Genomic DNA, 19,102 nt, shown 5'->3' with positions numbered 1-19,102 from the left:
GATGGCCTTTGAAGAAGGCCTGGAGTGCTTTTGATTGTCAGGGGACTGAAACGGTTCAAGCAATATTCTTTAACAGCTCTAAGAGTGGACAACTACGCTTGGATCATGCAGATTTCAAAAAGATGTAAGATTACTCAATGTTGATTCTAGCTTTGGAAAGTACTGCAAATTAAAAGTTCCTCTTCCCAATTCTATTGGCTATCTTTGCTGGGAGGAATATCCTTTGAAGTCTTTGCCATCAAAATTTTCTCCAGAAAATCTTGTTGAGCTTCGAATGTGTGGAAGCAAAGTTGAGCAACTTTGGAATAAAGACCAAGTATTGTTTAAAATTTAGTGAGGGTGGTGGCCAATGGCAAATGGCTGAGAAGGTGTGGGCTCGGTTGGACGAGAGTCTGAGACAGCAAGGTCTTCATTTGCGGAAGAAAACGATGGAAGCTTTGAAGAATTTCCCAGCTGGTATTTTAGAGATAATCGTGCTGATAACGTGTTATAAATCAAGAGGAATTGGAGAGAGGGAATTGAGATATAGAGGAAGTATAGGAACTGATCTCTATTGAATGTTTGTTCTCTTCCATTTTGATCTGTCTGTTGTATGTTCCTGTTATAATAATTGCGCACATTCTTAAACTTGCACCTGTGGTTTTTACGTCTTTTCAAAATGACGGTTTGGAACCTTGTGCCTTATAGATTCAAATAACCACATCGACTCTCCCAAATTTCATATTTCAACGTATGGAACTTTTGGCCTGGGCTAAACACAAACTCAGAATTTATTTGCCCTTTTCAAATGGACATGAAATATGAATTGAGTAAAAGCTACGATAATATCGCAATATAGTAGTGAAGAGCATTAACTACTATATTATTTGATTGTGGTGTTGATATGAATCCACAAATAATTGTCTTTACTTTTATTTAAATGTATGGAGCAGAATTAGTGCCCATACAAGCACGTTTACTTTATCGCAAATTTACTTTTACTTAAAGTATGATGTGGAATTAACCCTCATACTTTATGAAATTACTTTACTGTACATTATTTACTGTATGGTGTAGGTTTATTACCCATACAACATTATCTATTTAAAAGGGTGGTGCGGGTTTATCGTCCACGCCTTTACTTTTATTTAAATGTATGGAGCAGAATTAGTGCCCATACAAGCACGTTTACTTTATCGCAAATTTACTTTTACTTAAAGTATGATGTGGAATTAACCCTCATACTTTATGAATTTACTTTACCACACATTTAATTTTATTTAAGGTATGGTGCGGGATTAACGTCCATACAACAAGCAATTTAATTTATGAATTTATTTTACCGCATATTTACATTTATTTAAAGTATGGTGCGAGTTTATCGTCCATACTAGTAATTTATTTACCAACAATTTATTTTATGGATTAATTGTTCTGTATGATGAGTTTTTTACAGTATGCAGATCAGGACCGGAAGTTTCTTGATCCTCATCATACAATTACATTAGGACTTGAAGATCCTTGATAATGATATTGATATGAGAGCTGGCAGTCTCTCCGGTACTATACTTGTAAACAAGAGATCGGACTTGAAGATCCTTGATCCTTGACATGTAAATAAGGACCTAGAGTTCCTTGATGATGTAACAGTACCGTATTGGTTAAAAGTGCCGTACACATGAATAATAACTGTACTGGCAAATGTACTGTACACATGAATAGATACGTATTCATGATTTGATGAATAGTACCGTATACATGAATAGTGACGTATGCATAAATATTAACCATTTTGGGTAAACCGTCACTATATTCAAAAGGGAACCTGCAGTTTCTTAAACTCATGGATGATCAATTAAATGAGATGCCAGAAGTTCCTCAAAATATGGACAATTATGTAAGGGCTTGAAGTCCAGAAATATGTACAAAAAATTGTAAAATGTCCATACCATGAGAATATGTGATTTTGGCCCGAAGTTCAAAATCTAAGGGGATTGAATGTCCATACCATGAGAATATGTGATTTTGGCCTGAAGTTCAAAATCTAACAGTGTTAAGAACCTAAAGCTCCAACAGTTAAATGAACAACCCTTGAGGTATTATTACAGATTGTGGTACGCCACATATTTCTTTGGCATAAGAAAATGATGAATTTAATAAAGTTCGATTATGTTATAATCGACACCTCAAGGAAGAAATATATTTTGTGAATTTCGGTTGTTAAGAATACACTGTGAAATGGATAATATCAGTATAAACCTCAAATGATGAATTGAGGCCCCCCCACATATTTTGTTATATCTGGGCCAGAAGCCCATGGATCCAAATGTATGAGAGATCCCGAACTTGAGTTTGTGGGTGTGTAGTAGTTAATGCTCTTCACTACTATATTGCGATATTATCGTGGCTTTTACTCAATTCATATTTCATGTCCATTTGAAAAGGGCGAATAAATTCTGAGTTTGTGTTTAGCCCAGGCCAAAACTCCCATACGTTGAAATATGAAATTTGGGAGAGTCAATGTGGTTATTTGAACTTATAAGGCACAAGGTTCCAAACCGTCATTTTGAAAAGACGTAAAAACCACAGGTGCAAGTTTAAGAATGTGCGCAATTATTATTACAGGAACATACAACAGATAGATTTTTTCCACCTGCCATGAAGGTGCAGGCCCTGTAAAATCTATAAAATTACATTATGTTCTGGAAGCCTCTGAAGGAAGAGGACGACGCCTCTTAAGCTTAGCCATGAGCCTCTCGTGGTCTCCCAAAATTCTTTCATTGGAGACCTGCAGCATGTCTAGCCTTCTCAGTGTATCAACAGAGTACGAACTCACCAGTTTCAACAAGGCATTATTCTCTCCTTTAAGTTTCTCAACCTCCTGTTGAGACTCATGAAGCATTCTTTGGAGAGACGAATTTTCAGTTGTTAACCTCTCAACCTCGTTTGCTCTGGCACGCAAACGATCAGCCATGTTAGAAACAGAAGCAGCACTCTGAATGCTAAACGCCATTGAGTCATCAATAGCCTCTTCCTCAGATCTCCCTGTTAACAGCATTTCATCCATTGGAGTAATGAAATTCCTAGCTACTATGACAGCAGTAGCATCATTCATCATCACAGAATCATTAACTGTGAGATGACGATTTTGGGATACAAAGGATGGACGCCAAACTTTGGCGTCACTATTTGTTGTGGGAGCATCATTTAAATTGAAATAATTTGGGCAGGAAGAAGAGGAAGCCATTTTTAAGAAGGTTTCGAAGAAAGTCTTAAGAAAACTAAAGTTTCAGAAAATGAAGGAAGTTAAGTTGAAACGCAGTTGCTCCAATCAAGTTTTGCAAAGGCAATATCTATAGGAGGAAATATGGCTACAGTTTTTCAGGATCCCAATATCTTTTCGGATCCCCATATTCTCTTTTTCCAAAACTTCACGTGGCCTCCATTAATGTTTGTCGGCACTTTCGGCGTTTTCAAAGTATTATTTTCGTCAAAAGCCGATCTTGCTTTGCGGATTTCACAGAGCTATTTTTTCAAAAGCACCCCGAGAATCTCGCAATTTTCTTATGGTTAATTTGAAATTCACCGGTTCTACCTATTCCTCTTATTTGTGTATAAATATGTTACTAACGAAATTTTCTTTGCAGAAGACATCCAGTTTTCTCCATACCTAGTGATGCGATATCTACTTGTTTTTCTTATCAGTGAGCACTTAACATGCCCGAGAAGCAAGACTATCTCTGATCATCCATTCAGGAAGCGAGACTATCCTTGATCACGTTTTCGCCACATCAGGGAACTGTGAAGGCAACCTTATGCTCTAATCTCCGGAAGTTCTTCTAGACTAGAAGAAATGAGAGCTTGTTGTTTGCTCCCACCAGCTTCCTTCCTTGATTGCTGAGCTTGTTGTCTGCTCCCACCAGCTTCCTTCCCTGATTGCTTACCTTCTCTTGCAATCAATATCACAATTTTTTTGCATTTTTTCTCTTTTTGTAACTCTCTGTTCATAAGAGATTTTATTTCTTTAGAATGAACATCTGAAGAAAGAATCCATGGAGTGATCCTAACCCTGAGAGTTATTTGTTTTTGACAGAGAAAAGAGTTGTGATTTTGCTCTTGCAGGATATAACTAGATCATCAAGCGCTACATTATATTTATTGGGCCGATACGAGCTTGAATGATACTTAAGAAAAGTTTCTCCCACCTAAGGATGTAAGCAATATTTGTGTTATTATATGCTTATATACTTATTTGATATTTTATCTTGAAAGGTAACCAAATGGGGAGATAAGTCTGTTCTAAAAGAATGGCTTGTATGTATCCATGAATTATTAATGCAAATTTTACAGATTGCAAGTTGGATACATTGATAATACATTGCACAGATTAAAGTCCCATAAGAACAGAACATGGGTATAGCAGTGATCAATATGATGCACGCCTGTTGCGTAGCAAATGATGTTGATTGAAGTCCCGAAAGGACAATCCTTTGACATGTCAATATTGATATTGTGCACGCCTAATGCGTAGCAAATAGTATGGGTTAAAGTCCCAGAAATTAATTGACATGTATGTATTAATCTGTGGCATGCCTGCAGCATGACAGATATATGGGTTCTAAATGTTCCAACTCCCTAAATAGAGATTATCCACGCCCTACTGTAAAATAACGTTCCATTGGAGGTTATAATCCACATTCTCACATAATAAAAGCCCCATGAAGTGGCTTGGGTACCCAAAAGCAAAGAAATGCTTATAATTGATGCATGCGCATGCAAATGAGAATGGTGAGATCATGAATTGATGAATGACAATTTTTGGTTTTAGAGTAGCTACTCAAATCATCAATGGGCTGCGTTAATTGGAACCACGTTCAATTATTAAATGTCGACAATATCATTGGCCAAAATGGAATGAGGTAATTCCATTATAGATGAGAATGAACGTGAAAGAACAAACCCACATTACGAACCCCAAAAGATGTTAATACTGAAAGTTATACTTGGGTGTTCGGAATAGAAGGGAATATACCTACTTTGTATGACACAATATTTTTGGCATAAATAAGGAACGTTGGATTTTCTCCATATTTATAGATTCAATTGTGCCCCTTTATTACACATTTACGGAGACCAACATATTATCTTTAAGGGGTATTAAATGCACAGAGCATATTGCCAGAAGCGATTCCCTAAAGATGTATAAATAGCTGGATTAAAGCTATATAATGTGTCATAAAGTTTAATCCCTTTAAACAAAATCCTTGAAAGGATTGAAATTGCATGAAGCAAGTCCCTGAAGGACATGTGCCTGAAGCACAAAATCTGTACTCAATACTAATGTGCATAAATTGTCTCAGTGAGTACATGGATTATAATGTGTTTGCAACACATTAAAGCTTCTGAAGAGTTCAAGAAATATTTGTCTCGACTTAAGGATCGAGCATTATGCCAACGAGATTCTTGCTTATACTAAGAAAGTATTGAAGCATTTTTATGAGGATTATCCGTTGGACATTTTAATGATTTTCCGGAAGTATATTGGACCGGACATCATATTTTCCAGATAGGGCTCAACTCCATCACCATCATTTTGGGATGATGTGAGGTATATTTGATGCTATCTCCGCATAACACCATGTACGGGCATATTCTTTCAAGTGAACTTACAAATAGCCCAAGTTTTGTTAGAAACGCGGACTCTGAAAATTTCTATGATTTACATAGAGATAGCTCACTGGAAATATATTTATTTACTCAACTACAAGAATTATTAATGGCTATATCCTCCACTCACTCCGAAAGATTCTCACTCCAAAAGATAGTCATGAAGACATCAGGGGGAGATATTAATCAGGGGGAGCATCCAGAAGTATGCTATACAGATTGCTGTACTCTTTTTTCTTCCTTCCATCAGTTTTCTACCTCACTGGGTTTTTCTCCAAGCAAGGTTTTAATGAGGCAACCAATCTAGGGACATGTGGTCTCCAAGGGGGAGTGTTGTAAAGAAGAATGGGTGAAGCCCACATGCTCTAACATTCAAACCACACACCCACCAAATCAAACCACACACCTACCAAACCAAACCACACACCTACCAAACCAAATCACACACCCACCAAACCAAGCCATTTGCTTTGCCTATAAATAGGCATTATATTTGCTTGTAATGAGAAGATGAAATGAGAGAAGAGGAAGAGAAGGAAGAAAGAGGGTGAGTGAGTTGAGAGGAAAGAGAGCAAGAGAGAAATTCTCCAAGAGAGAAAATTGAGTGAGCCATACATATTGTAAACACTAAAGTTGTAGCCCTATTATATTACATAGTGGAAAAGTTACTACTGCTGCTCTCCGGGGACGTAGGCATAGCCGAACCTCTTTAAATACTGTGTCTCATCTACTTTACGTGCAGCTCAATATTCGCACATATCCCAGTTATTTTACAACAAAAAGAAATTACTTTATACATTTTTCCTTGTCTTTTTCCTTTATCAATAATTCACGGCCATGAACTATACCAATAAACTAGTAGATATACCGTCAAATTCCTGATGTCACGCCAAGTGGCTATTCATATTTGTCTCCTAAAAGATATAAATAGTTGACTTTCCCTATATGTCTCCTAAAAGATATACACATATAGGGCTGGCCACGATACGAGATGACACAGAATAGAGGTTATTTCGGTGTCAATCTTGAATAGGGGAATCGAAATGGGATGAGACATGATGGTTGTTTTTGAAAACACGTTCAAACTATACCAAACCTAAACGAGATCGATATAATTCGATATCAATGCTGATACCGTAAACAATCTGCAAAATTTCATAACCAAACACTGGCAGTGATGGATTAAAAGGAGCAAGAGTCCCACTGATATTGTTAAAGATCTAAACTTAACCAAACACCTAAACCTGTAATAAAGTAGTGTTCTTTTCAATTAAAAGAGAAAACCCAACTACCATTACTTCTCATATCCAGAAAACTCGACTTCTAGATAACCCCAAAATGCTAATGCGTGTAAAATGTCATTGAAAACGTAAAGTCCAAATCCAGAAACCAAAGAAGTGAAATTTGGCAGCTGCACAGGAAACCTCCAATACCTACCTAAATTTCATAAAAGAAAGTCTCCAGATATTTGCAATATATCATTAGATGAAGACAATCAATTTAATCCAGGATAAAGGATCCAACTGTAACAGGAAGGATGCGTATCAAAGGAAAAGAGAACAAAAAGAGAACAAACCTTTTTTTCTTTCAAAAACCCATCAAAGGAAAAGAGAACAAAAAGACCTCATTTCTATCAAGAAAGATTGAGAAAGGAGGAGAGAAGAGAAGAGAAGAATTAGAATTAGATAGAGGAAGGGACGCAGAGAAACAAAGAGAGAGAGGAGTCGAAGAAATCTGTGGAGGAGAGTAGGCTGAAATTAAATTAGGATTAATAAAACAAATGTACTGTTTGGTACGGTATGACACCAATCGGGATCACAAATGTGAAACCAATGTCGTGCCAAACAGTAACAGGATGACACGATGTCTGCTAAAATATGAAAACTATGAGAGAATATTTGTTTGTGGGAATTTTCTGTGTATTCTTCTCCTTGTAGGAGGTCATATTTATAATACAACGAAACTTGAATAGGCAAGTAAATAATAAATTCCTAAATCTATTTACAGCAGGAAATCAGGAATTAAAGTAAATCAATTACAATTATAATAGGAATTCTTGGTGTGTAAAGAAAGTAAGTCAATATCCACAAGTCACGCCAACACTCCCCCTCACGTTGGTGCATAGATGTCGCCAATGCCCAGCTGATCCAGTGAATTGTGGAATGCTTTACTGGAAATCGCCTTTGTCAAAATATCTGTCAATTGATCCTCGGATTTCACAAAAGGAAACTGAAACACTTTAGCCTCAAGCTTCTGTTTGATGAAGTGTCGATCCACCTCAACATGTTTAGTACGATCATGTTGAACCGGATTCTGTGCAATGGCTATAGCAGCCTTGTTGTCACAAAAGAGATTCATTGTGGATGTAGGTTTATACCCGAGTTCAATAAGCAACTTTCTTAACCAAAGAAGTTCACAAATCCCTTTAGTCATGCCTCTGAACTCGGCTTCTGCACTGGATAAAGCTACTACATTCCGTTTCTTGCTCCTCCATGTCACCAAATTACCTCCCACGAATGTGAAGTAACCCGATGTGGATTTTCTATCTGTTACATTACCTGCCCAATCTGCATCTGAATAACCATCAATATTTAGATGACCATGCTTTGAGAACATAAGTCCTTTTTCAGGTGCAGACTTCAAATATCTAAGTATCCGAAGAACTGCATTCATGTGGTCTTCACTTGGAGAGTGCATAAATTGACTGACAACGCTCACCGCATAAGCAATGTCTGGTCAAGTATGTGACAAATAGATCAATCTTCCCACTAGCCTTTGGTATCTTTCTTTGTTAGTTGGAACTTGATCCAGATATTCTCCAAGATGATGATTCTGAACAATAGGAGTGTCCGCAGGTTTACAATCTAGCATTCCTGTGTCTGTCAACAAGTCCAAGACATATTTCCTTTGAGAGAGAAATATGCCTTGCTGCGATCGAGCCACCTCAATTCCCAAGAAATACTTGAGTCCACCTAGATCCTTCATCTCAAACTCCGTAGCCAGATAGTCTTGTAGCTGTGATATTTCCTGTTTATCATTCCCAGTAATAATCATATCATCAACATAGATTATTAATGCTGTTACCTTCCCTTTTCGATGTTTCAAGAATAGAGTATGACCTGAGTTGCATTGTTTGAAACCATTGTTCTTCATTGCCATGGTGAACCGTTCAAACCATGCACGTGGTGACTGTTTCAATCCATACAATGCTTTTCGTAACCTGCAAACTGTTCCAGTCTGAGTAGTATTATATCCAGGAGGAATGTCCATGTACACCTCCTCCGTGAGTTCGCCATGTAGAAAAGCATTCTTTACATCAAACTGGTGTAGTGGCCAATCCAAATTAGCTGCAAGGGACAATAAGACTCTGACGGTGTTTAACTTTGCAACTGGTGCAAAAGTTTCTTCATAGTCTATACCATAGGTCTGTGTGTACCCTTTTGCCACAAGTCTTGCCTTGTATCGCTCGATAGATCCATCTGTATTGTGTTTTATAGTAAACACCCATCTACATCGATAGTCTTTTTTCCTCGTGGTATAGTCGCCAATGTCCAAGTCTGATTTTTCTCAAGAGCTTTCATCTCCTCTTTTATAGCTTGGACCCACTTAGGATCTTTCAATGCTTCAGAAACCTTGGTTGGAATATGGATAGCAGACAACTGATGCACAAAAGCCTTGAGTGGTTCAGACAGCTTCTCAGTGGATACATGATTTGCAATTGGACACTTGGATGTCTTGCCAATATCAGGTGAATAACGGTTTGGTGGCTTCCCACGATTTTGCCTGAAAGGTAATTGATATCCAAGAGTTTTATCATCTAAATGGACAAGTCTAGTAGGAGTAGTTACCTCAAGGATATTCTCAGGAGATTGGTCTGTTGGTACTGTTAAGTTAGAAGGGGGTCTTCATCTTGTTGTTCTGTATTGTCTGTAGGTGTGAGACTTGGATCAAAAATATCTTCACATGGATCAGGTGGGTCAGGCAATTGATCGCTATGAATGGGCGATTGGTCGCTTTTTAACAGAGAGTAATCTCGTGCTCCAGACTCGGGATGATCAATCATTTCTGTACATAGAAGAATTTCTTTGTTTTCCAAGTTGCTCCAATTCTGCTCTTCACTTCGTATCTCCCCGTGAAGAGCAGAATTGGATGATGGGTTATGAAAGAACAGTTCATATTCCAAAAAGGTCACATCCAAAGTGACATAGGTTCATTGGGTAGGAGGGTAATAACAACGGTAACCTTTCTGATGAGTGGCATAACTCACAAAAACACAACGAAGCGCACAGGGATCAAGTTTGCTACGTTGATTTTTGTGGAGATGAACGAAAGCCACACATCCAAAGATTCGGGGTGTGAGTACCAAAACAGAGGGCAGAGGTCTGTGTTGTGCAAGCACCTATAAGGGAGTTTTAAAGGTCAATACACCAGAAGGCATGCGGTTGATTAGGTGAACTGCAGTGACAATAGCATCATCCCAGTGATGGCGAGGAACATGAGCGCCAATCAAAAGTGCTCAGGCGGTTTCAAGAAGATGTCGATTCTTTCATTCAGCAACACCATTTTGTTGTGGTGTCTGAGAACAAGTCGTCTCATGGATAATTCCATGTTGTTGAAAGTAAGTCTGAAAGTCATGATTGACAAATTCTCCACCATTGTCTGAGCGAAGAATCTGGATTTGAGCATTAAACTGAGTTTTCATCTGTTTGTGGAAGGACTGAAAACGGGAAAACACTTCATTTTTATTCTTCAGCAAATAAAGCTATGTCATTCGTGTACAATCATCGATGAATGTGACAAACCATCAAACACCAGAAGGAGCAGTGATAGGCGAAGGTCCCCAGACATCAGAGTGAATTAACGTAAATGGAGTAGTACACTTGTTCGTATTCAACGGGTACGGCACACGGTGACTCTTGGCCAAAATACAAGTATCGGAGTCTTTGAAACCTGAGAATAAATCTGGTATAAGATGCTTCATATAACTAAAAGATGGATGTCCCAATCGACGATGCCACAACCAGATTTGCTTTTGTTTGCTATCAAAGGGATGTGTCACACTGTTAGCCACGCCGGGACTGAAGTCATCGACATAATATAGCCCCCCTCTCTTAGTACCACGACCAAGAATCTCCTTAGTGTGAATATCCTGAAGCAAACAAAAACTCGGGTAAATGAGTACACAACAATTCAATTATTCAGTAAGCTGACTAACTGACAACAATTTAGTGGATAAAGATGGAACAAGTAAAGTATTAGACATGGTGAGAGAGGATGAGAGTGCAACAGTGCTAGCCCCTATCACAGGATAAGTAACACCATTGGCATTTGCAATACAGGTTCGTCGAGGTTGTGTAGTATTCAGAAAATCATCAGGGTCAAACGTCATATGATCAGTTGCATCAGAATCAATTATCCAGCTCTTGGAATCAATCTTATCGGAAGTATGGAATCCATAACTAGTACCATTACTGGTCATATTGCATTGTCCTCGATCTGTAAGAGTAGCCCACCAATCGGGGTAGCCATGCGATTTAAAACAAGTCTCACAAGTGTGTCTCGGATCACCACAATATGCGCAATTTGGTCCATGTGTCTGGGTCGTTAGTCTAGAAGTCATAATCTGTGCAGCGGAAGATGCATAGGATACAGGTTGAGTAGGAATTTGGATCGGAATCTGAGCCTGAGTCGGGGCCGGAGTCGGAGTCGAAATTGGGATCGGGGTCTGAATCAGAGACAAATTCGGGATTGGGGTCATCATCGGAGTGGGGGTCGGGGTCGTCTTCGTAGTCGGGGTCGGGGTCTTCGTCGTCGTAGTCATAGTCGGGGTCGGGGTCGGGGTCGGGGTCGTCAAAAGAGGATCCTGATTCTAGATCGGGTTCAGGGTCAAAGTCTGCATCTGTATGGGCGGAGCCATCTGGGCATTCAACTCAACGATGGTTGGTTGAGAATGAGAGAAGGAGTCGGTGGTACTACCTCCATAAGGTTTGAAAAAATCATCAACCCCCATAGCGGCGGCGGGGGTTTGAAACTAGAGTCAGCAATTCCAAGAACCTGGCTCTGATACCATGCTAAAATATGAAAACTATGAGAGAATATTTGTTTGTGGGAATTTTCTGTGTATTCTTCTCCTTGTAGGAGGTTATATTTATAATACAACGAAACCTGAATGGGCAAGTAAATAATAAATTCTTAAATCTATTTACAGTAGGAAATCAGGAATTAAAGTAAATCAATTACAATTATAATAGGAATTCTTGGTGTGTAAGGAAAGTAAGTCAATATCCACAAGTCACGCCAACAATATCATCCCGTTTACACGTCAACACCAAACAGGACGGCACGAGATTGGAACGGTTTTGGGATGGTTTGGGTATTCCGGTTTTGATGCCCACCCTTACACACATATATATAATGCATAATATGTAACAGAAAATTAGATGAGTTGGGAGAAAAGAAACTGAGAGAGAGAGAGAGAGAGAGAGAGAGAGAGAGAGAGATGGATTTCTTGAGTTTCATACTATTGTGTCTTATGGATTTCTTGAGTTTCAATCCATGCCCTCTTTTATTCCTTTGCAAGAAGATCATCAAATCCCACAAGCCTTCCACCTGGACCAAACCCATTTCCTTTCATTGGCAATCTTCTAGAGCTTGGAAATGCTAAAATATGAATATGGTTTGAATGTATTAGGTTAACTTTATTCTTCTCCATAAGGAGGTATATATAAGAGTTTACAGGGTGCTATACAAGGAATTAGATACAGTAAAGAATTAGAAAAGTATCTCCTAGTTATACAATGACTTATCAACTATATAAGAAATAAGAAATTAAATCCCTTAATTAATCAAGGAAGTAAATCTCTTTCATTCATTAGGAGATTCACGTCAACACTCCTCCTTAAGTTGGTGCATATATGTCACCAATGCCCAACTTGGTAAGTGAGTCATAAAATACTCTTCCACAAACAGCGTTGGTTAAGATATCTGCCAACTGATCTTCTGATTTTACGTATGATAGGCGGATGATTTTCTTCTCATATTTTTCTTTGATAAAATGTCTATCCACCTAAACATGTTTAGTTTGATCATGTTGAACTAGATTATGGGCAATATCGATGGCTGACTTGTAATCACATTGTAACTCCATTGGATTTTCTGGCTTGAACACCAATTCTGTCAATAGTCTTTTGATCCTTAGTAATTCACAAACTCCGTGAGCCATTCTTCGATACTCTACTTCAGCACTAGATCGAGAAATCACATTTTGTTTCTTACTCCGCCAAGTGACTAGGTTACCTCCCATAAAAGTGAAGTAACCTGAAGTAGAGCGTCTGTTAGTAATGGAGCCAGCCCAATCAGCATCTGTATATCCAACAACTTCGAAATCTCTATTTTTTGAGAACGTTAACCTTTTCCTAGGTGCTGACTTTAAGTATCTTAAGGTTCGATCAACTGCATTCCTATGGGACACACTGGGTGAATGCATAAACTGACTAACCGCACTCACAGCATATGCAATATTTGGTCTTGTGACAGCTAAATATATCAACCTTCCAACAAGGCGTTGGTACTGTTCCTTATTGGTTGGTTCTTGATCCATGTCTTCACATAACTTGTAATTCATCTCGATGGTTGTATCAGCAGGTTTCCATCCAAGCATTCTTGTTTCAGTGAGCAGATCTAATACATACTTCCTTTGAGACAGAAATATACCAGTTGTGGACCTGGCTACTTCAATTCCTAGAATGTACTTCAGATCTCCTAGATCCTTCATCTCAAATTCCTGAGACAAATATTTTTGCAGTTTCAATTGCTCTTCTGTGTCGTTTTCAGTTACGACTATGTCATCCACATAAACAATCAATGCATTAAGTCTTCTTACATCACGCTTCAAGAACAAGGTGTGATATGCATTACTCTATATATATCCAAAATTCTTCATGGATTTAGTGAATCTGCCAAACCATGCTCTAGGGGATTGCTTTAACATATACAATGACTTTCTAAGCTTGCAAACTTGATTCTCCTTGTTGTTGGGATACATAATCGTTGATAGGATATTTCCCTTTTGCATTAAGGTCTGCTTCGTAGTGAACTGGAGGTTTTCCATAGTTCTTCCGTTTTGGAATCTGATATGCAGGCTCTGTGCCTTATGAAATTAAATCATCACGGGATATTTCATTAATGTTATAAGTTTTTGAAAAAGATGTTACATGAATGACATCCTCAGCAGGTGATTAGTGTGGTACTGGAGCTGAAGAATTACTGAGCGGGCAAAAACTACTCAATGTTCTCCTCCTTAGTTTGACAGCAGGGAGACGACCGATCGTGGTACTCTGACGACTGGTCGTTTTGAAGTAGATTCAGATTTTCATGAGGCGATCGGTCTTTTTCAAGCAGAGTCTCCGACGACCGGTCACTTGTATTCTGCGACCGGTCATTTTCAGTCTATGACAATTCTGAAGGAAACAGTCTTGAAATTTGAGAAGTGTTGGCATCACGATGCTCCTCTTGTACGGCTGAAAAATATATGTCGTGTTCTCGGAACACAACATCCATAGAAGTATAGACCTTTTGACTAGGAGGATGATAACACCGGTAACCTTTCTGATGAGGTGCGTAACAAAATAAAAACACACTTTTCGGCGCGAGTATCCAATTTGCTGCGTTGGTGATCATTTAAGTGGACAAAGACCACACAGCCAAAAATCTGTGGTTCTAGGTTTTTGGTATGAGGTATTTGGATATGGTGGTAGAGTGTTTGAAGGGGGTTTGCAAATTAAGGATACTGGAGGGAGTCCGATTGATAAGATATGCTGCAGAGAGGACGGCTTCTCCCGAAAAGGACAGAGGCATATTGGCACCAAAGAGAGAGGCACGAACCTCTTCCAATAAGTGTCTTTCTTTCAGCCATACCATTCTGTTGGGGAGTGTAAAGGCATGAGCTTTGATGTATGATGCCATGATCTGGTAAGAACTGATTAAGATCATGGTTGAGAAATTCTCCTCCCTTGTCAGACCAAAGAACTTGAATTCTAGTATGAAATTGGGTCTCCACCATGTGATAGAACTATTGAAACTTAGAACTGACTTCCCTTTTTGCTTGGAGAAGGGAAACCCAGCTCATACGTGTGTAATCATCGATAAACGTGACAAACCATCTAGCTCCCCCTAGAGTGGTAATTTTAGCCGAGCCCCAAACATCAGAATGAACAAGAGAAAAAGGAACCAAACTTTTATGTGAACTTAAGGGAAGAGGAACCCAATGGCTCTTGGCTATTTCACAGATGTCACACGTAAAACTGGAAATATCTAATTGGGAAAATAAGGAAGGAAATAGCTTATGTAAATATCCAAACGAAGCATGTCCAAGATGGCAATGCCATAACCATACTTCGGAAGTTTGCTTCTCAACACTCGTACCCCCAATTTTGTAAGCGTGACTGAGGCTGGCTTCACTGTTAGATGCCAAGTCCAGATAGTAGAGTTTGCCCCTCCTAGTACCACAACCAATCGTCTTGTTGTTGAGAATGTCCTAAAAAACACAATGAGTAGGGCAAAAGGTTACAGTGCAATTCAAAGCCGTAGTAATTTGGGCAACACATAAGAGATTATGATGTAAGGATGGAACAATCAATACAGAATCCAAAGTGAGGGAGTCACAGAGAGAGAGGGAACCCTCCCCAATTACTGGGGAGGGGGTACCATTGGCATTAAACACCACCGGTTGAGAAGACGGTGTATGAGAGGTAATTTGTCCAGGATCAAAGGTCATGTGATCAGTGGCTCTAGTGTCAATGACTCAAATGTGTTTCTTTGAAGAACTATGCAAAACATAACCGTGAGAACCTGTTGTGGCAATTTAGAGGATGGCGAAGTGGAGGCAGTGGTTTGGGAATATGAGACGATATTCATGGCAGCGGAAGGATTTAAGAGAAGAGGAAAAAGATGTGTTTAGGGTTTGGTGATAAGAGGATATGAGGATTCGGGTATGAAGATTTGAATCTGAAGCTGGAAATATGAGGAATTTGATTTAGGGTTTGGGTGTGAAGAAATTTTGAAATTGGTACTTAGGTGACGAGGGGTAAATTTAAAAGATATTCAATCAAGAACACAACAACCTTCACACACTCTAGATCTTGACCAAATACTCTTATGACTAGTCAACTGTTAGATATGAATTATACCAAACAATAACATAAACAGAGCATACCAAGATGTACCTGCAGGCCTAGAGAATTACTAGTGACAACCTAGGCACTCAGAAGGACCCATCAATCTAGGCATCCCCTGTGCTAGCAACAACTATGGTGAAAGTGTGTGAAGACAACATAATCAAACAAACACCAAACAGCAGAAAAAGATGACTAGTCAACCGCACAAATTCAGATGACTAGTCAACTATCAAGAACACAAACCCAGAAAATTTACAGAGATGGAAACCAGAAATTGTTTACCCAGAAACCCACCATTGGGAAAAATTGGGGGTCATCAACCGACTAGGCAATCCACTAAGCAAAATGATTCTTACAAAGAACACTAGCAAGCTCAAGAAATTCCTAGGTCTATTTAGGAAGATGAGCTATACCTCCTTTGTGCAATCTTCTTCTCCAACTTAGCAAAGCTTGAATCTCAGTTCTTCATGGCAATGACAGCTCCTTCTCCAGCTCTTTCATCCCATGGCACTAGCTTGCAAGCTCTAACTCAGACAAAAATGAAATTTGGATTCATGGAGAAAATGACCAATTTCTTCAAGAAACCATACTCTTGAAGAAATCAATCTTGAATCTGACCTAGATGTATATGATAGAGTGTTTGATCTAGCAAGATGAAGTTTTCATATTTCAAATGCAGTTTTCAAAAAGAAACAATTTGGAAAACTCAAAGATGAAAAATATGAAGGTTACTCTTGAGGAAGGTTGCTATGAAACTTTCCAAAACTTGTCCCCAAAAGTGACGGCTTCCCAAAGAGGAATCGCAAGGCCTTTACAGACCAAAAATTCCCTTAGATCAGAATCCCATGTGGCAGCCAAGAGAGAAAAAAGAATAGGACAAAAAAGTTGGTTATCAAGCTGGAGAGCAAGGATGACTAGTCATCCAAGAAACAGATGACTAGTCATCATTTTATGAAAACAGTATAATGCATTGTTATGCAATGCACAATTTACCTTTGCCAATTTGCATGAACCTCCATATGATAGTTGTTAGTTAAGAACACCTAGAGAAGCTATTCTCAATCTAAACTTGAGCTTGATAAATAACAATAGAAATCCTATTACAAAGTTGTCAAGGGAAGCAAAAGAAAAACCCAAAATGCATACATTAACAAATTTGATATGAGGATTTAGGATGTGTGTTTGAAGAAAAAATTTGATATGAGAATTTAGAGACAATCGAGGATTGATTGCTCTGATACCATGCTAAAATATGAATATGGTTTGAATGTATTAGGTTAACTTTATTCTTCTCAGTAAAAAAATTGTGTTTAGAGTTTACAGGGTGTTATACAAGGAATTAGATATAGTAAAGAATTAGGAAAGTATCTCTTAATTATACAATGATTTATCAACTATAAAAAATAGGAAAGTAAATCCCTTAATTAATCAAGGAAGTAAATCTCCTTGATTAATTAGGAGACTCATGTCAACAGGAAACAAACCACATCTCTCTCTAACCAAGCTTTCACAATGCTATGGCCCCATTATGACTTACAACTCGGCCAAATAACAACAGTTGTAGTTTCTTCATCCGCCGTGGCCAAACAAGGCCTCTGCACCCACAACCAATTCTTCTGCAACCGAACTATCCCAAATGCAGTCCAAGCCTGCAAGCATGCTAAGTACGGCATGCCCTGGCCAACGGTTTCCCCCCCTTGTAGAAACCTCTACAAAATATGCAACTCCCAGCTTTTCGCAGCCAAAGTCATTATGCCAAATTTCACTGTCAGCAACACTACATAGGCATCAATAAAACGGAAAATCGATGCTATTAGTACATTAGACATTGATTTTATAAATAACGAAATTAAACAGGTACAAAGACATTAGTATGAATTTTTGATTTTTTTTATGACGATGCCTTTGATTCTTATAGCATCATCTCTCATAATCATAGATGCCTAAAGTGATTTGCCTATTTTTTTTTTTTTAAGAGGGACCTTATTTTTTTTTAAAAGCCACCTGTGCCTAAAGGGTAGTCAACGCTAGTTTAAAAGTTTTCACGCTCTCCCTCTCAAACTCTCTCCCTAGATTTCATCTCCCTCTCAATTTTTTCAGTCCCCTCTCCCTCACATTTTTTTTCCAGTCCCTCTCAAACTCTCTCTTTCTTCTCTCTCCTCCATCACTGCCTCTTTCTCTCACAGAAGCTCTGATCAAGGCTGGCGTTTCTGTCAGGGCTAAAGCCCTGCCACCCCTGCTCCTCCCTGAGCCGCGGCGACCTTCGAAAGGTTCGAGTGAGGTATGGATATCCATATCCTCTTCACGCTATAGCTGTTAGTGTAATTAGTTTGGGTTAATTTCTAAGTTTTCAAGTTTGATTTTTGGGGCTACTTTGTAAGCTTTTAAAACCAGAGTTAGTGAAAGAAAAAGATATGTGAAAGAAAAAAGGCATATTCCTGTTCCTATTGTCTGTATATTCTTAATATAGTTTGCCATGATGATGCATGAGAAAACTTCAAATTTTAGTAGAGTCTTTCTAGTCGGGTAGCGTCCGTCAATGGTTGATAAACCCCTCTAGGAACTCTTCCCTTCTCTCTCTACAGCTCCCTCGCTCTCTAAAATAATTTTTGTCTTGGTGAGTCGTTGGGGATTTCGTGGAGGAGCTTTTGGGGTTGTGATATTTTTGTGGTGGGTTTGGTTGCAGCACTTGAATTTGCCCCAAAAGATTGTCCTCTGACATTAATTTCTTGGGTTTGTTCTACATCTGGTGGAGAGAAAAATGAGAGTAAGTTCACAGATTTTTTTGTTTATTGTGCTTTATTTTTGTTTCTCTTTCTTAGTTTTGAATGTACGATTTTTCTGTTTGCTAGCTGAGAAAGCTGTGGTAATGAAAAGAGAATGAGATTCTAAATTTTATGCATTATGTTATTTTGGCAGTAGCTAGTAGTACAGATTAGAGGACGCTCAATCAGAGTGCTTTATCAATTCTTATTAATCTACATTTTGAGATGATGCATGTGATTTCCGTGGGGTTGAATTAACATATAAGAATTGTGCTCTGGAAAATGGGAGCATGAGCTTTGTTTATATTGCATAATAGTTCTCAATTTGTGGTGTTGAGTTCTTGTTTCAAGGACCATAAAACTTGAGCTGAATTCATAGATGAATAAATTTTTGATGGGGCCATATTAGTTGTTCTGGGGTTTTATGTATATAATTGAAACGTATTAGAGCTAAGCAGTTAGTTGAAGCTGTGTCTGTATCTCTCTCTCTCTCTCTCTTCCCGCCCCCCCCCCCCA

At 38.6% G+C, this 19,102-nt stretch overlaps 1 pseudogene; it reads left to right on the top strand.

Moving 5' to 3' along the window:
* LOC18792483 overlaps nt 357-19,102 on the top strand; it is a 36,408-nt pseudogene continuing 17,662 nt past the window's right edge.

The sequence above is a fragment of the Prunus persica genome, chromosome G1 (assembly GCF_000346465.2).
Source record: "Prunus persica cultivar Lovell chromosome G1, Prunus_persica_NCBIv2, whole genome shotgun sequence".
NCBI classification, from domain to species: Eukaryota; Viridiplantae; Streptophyta; class Magnoliopsida; order Rosales; family Rosaceae; genus Prunus; species Prunus persica.
This window is presented reverse-complemented; position numbering and strand designations above follow the sequence as displayed.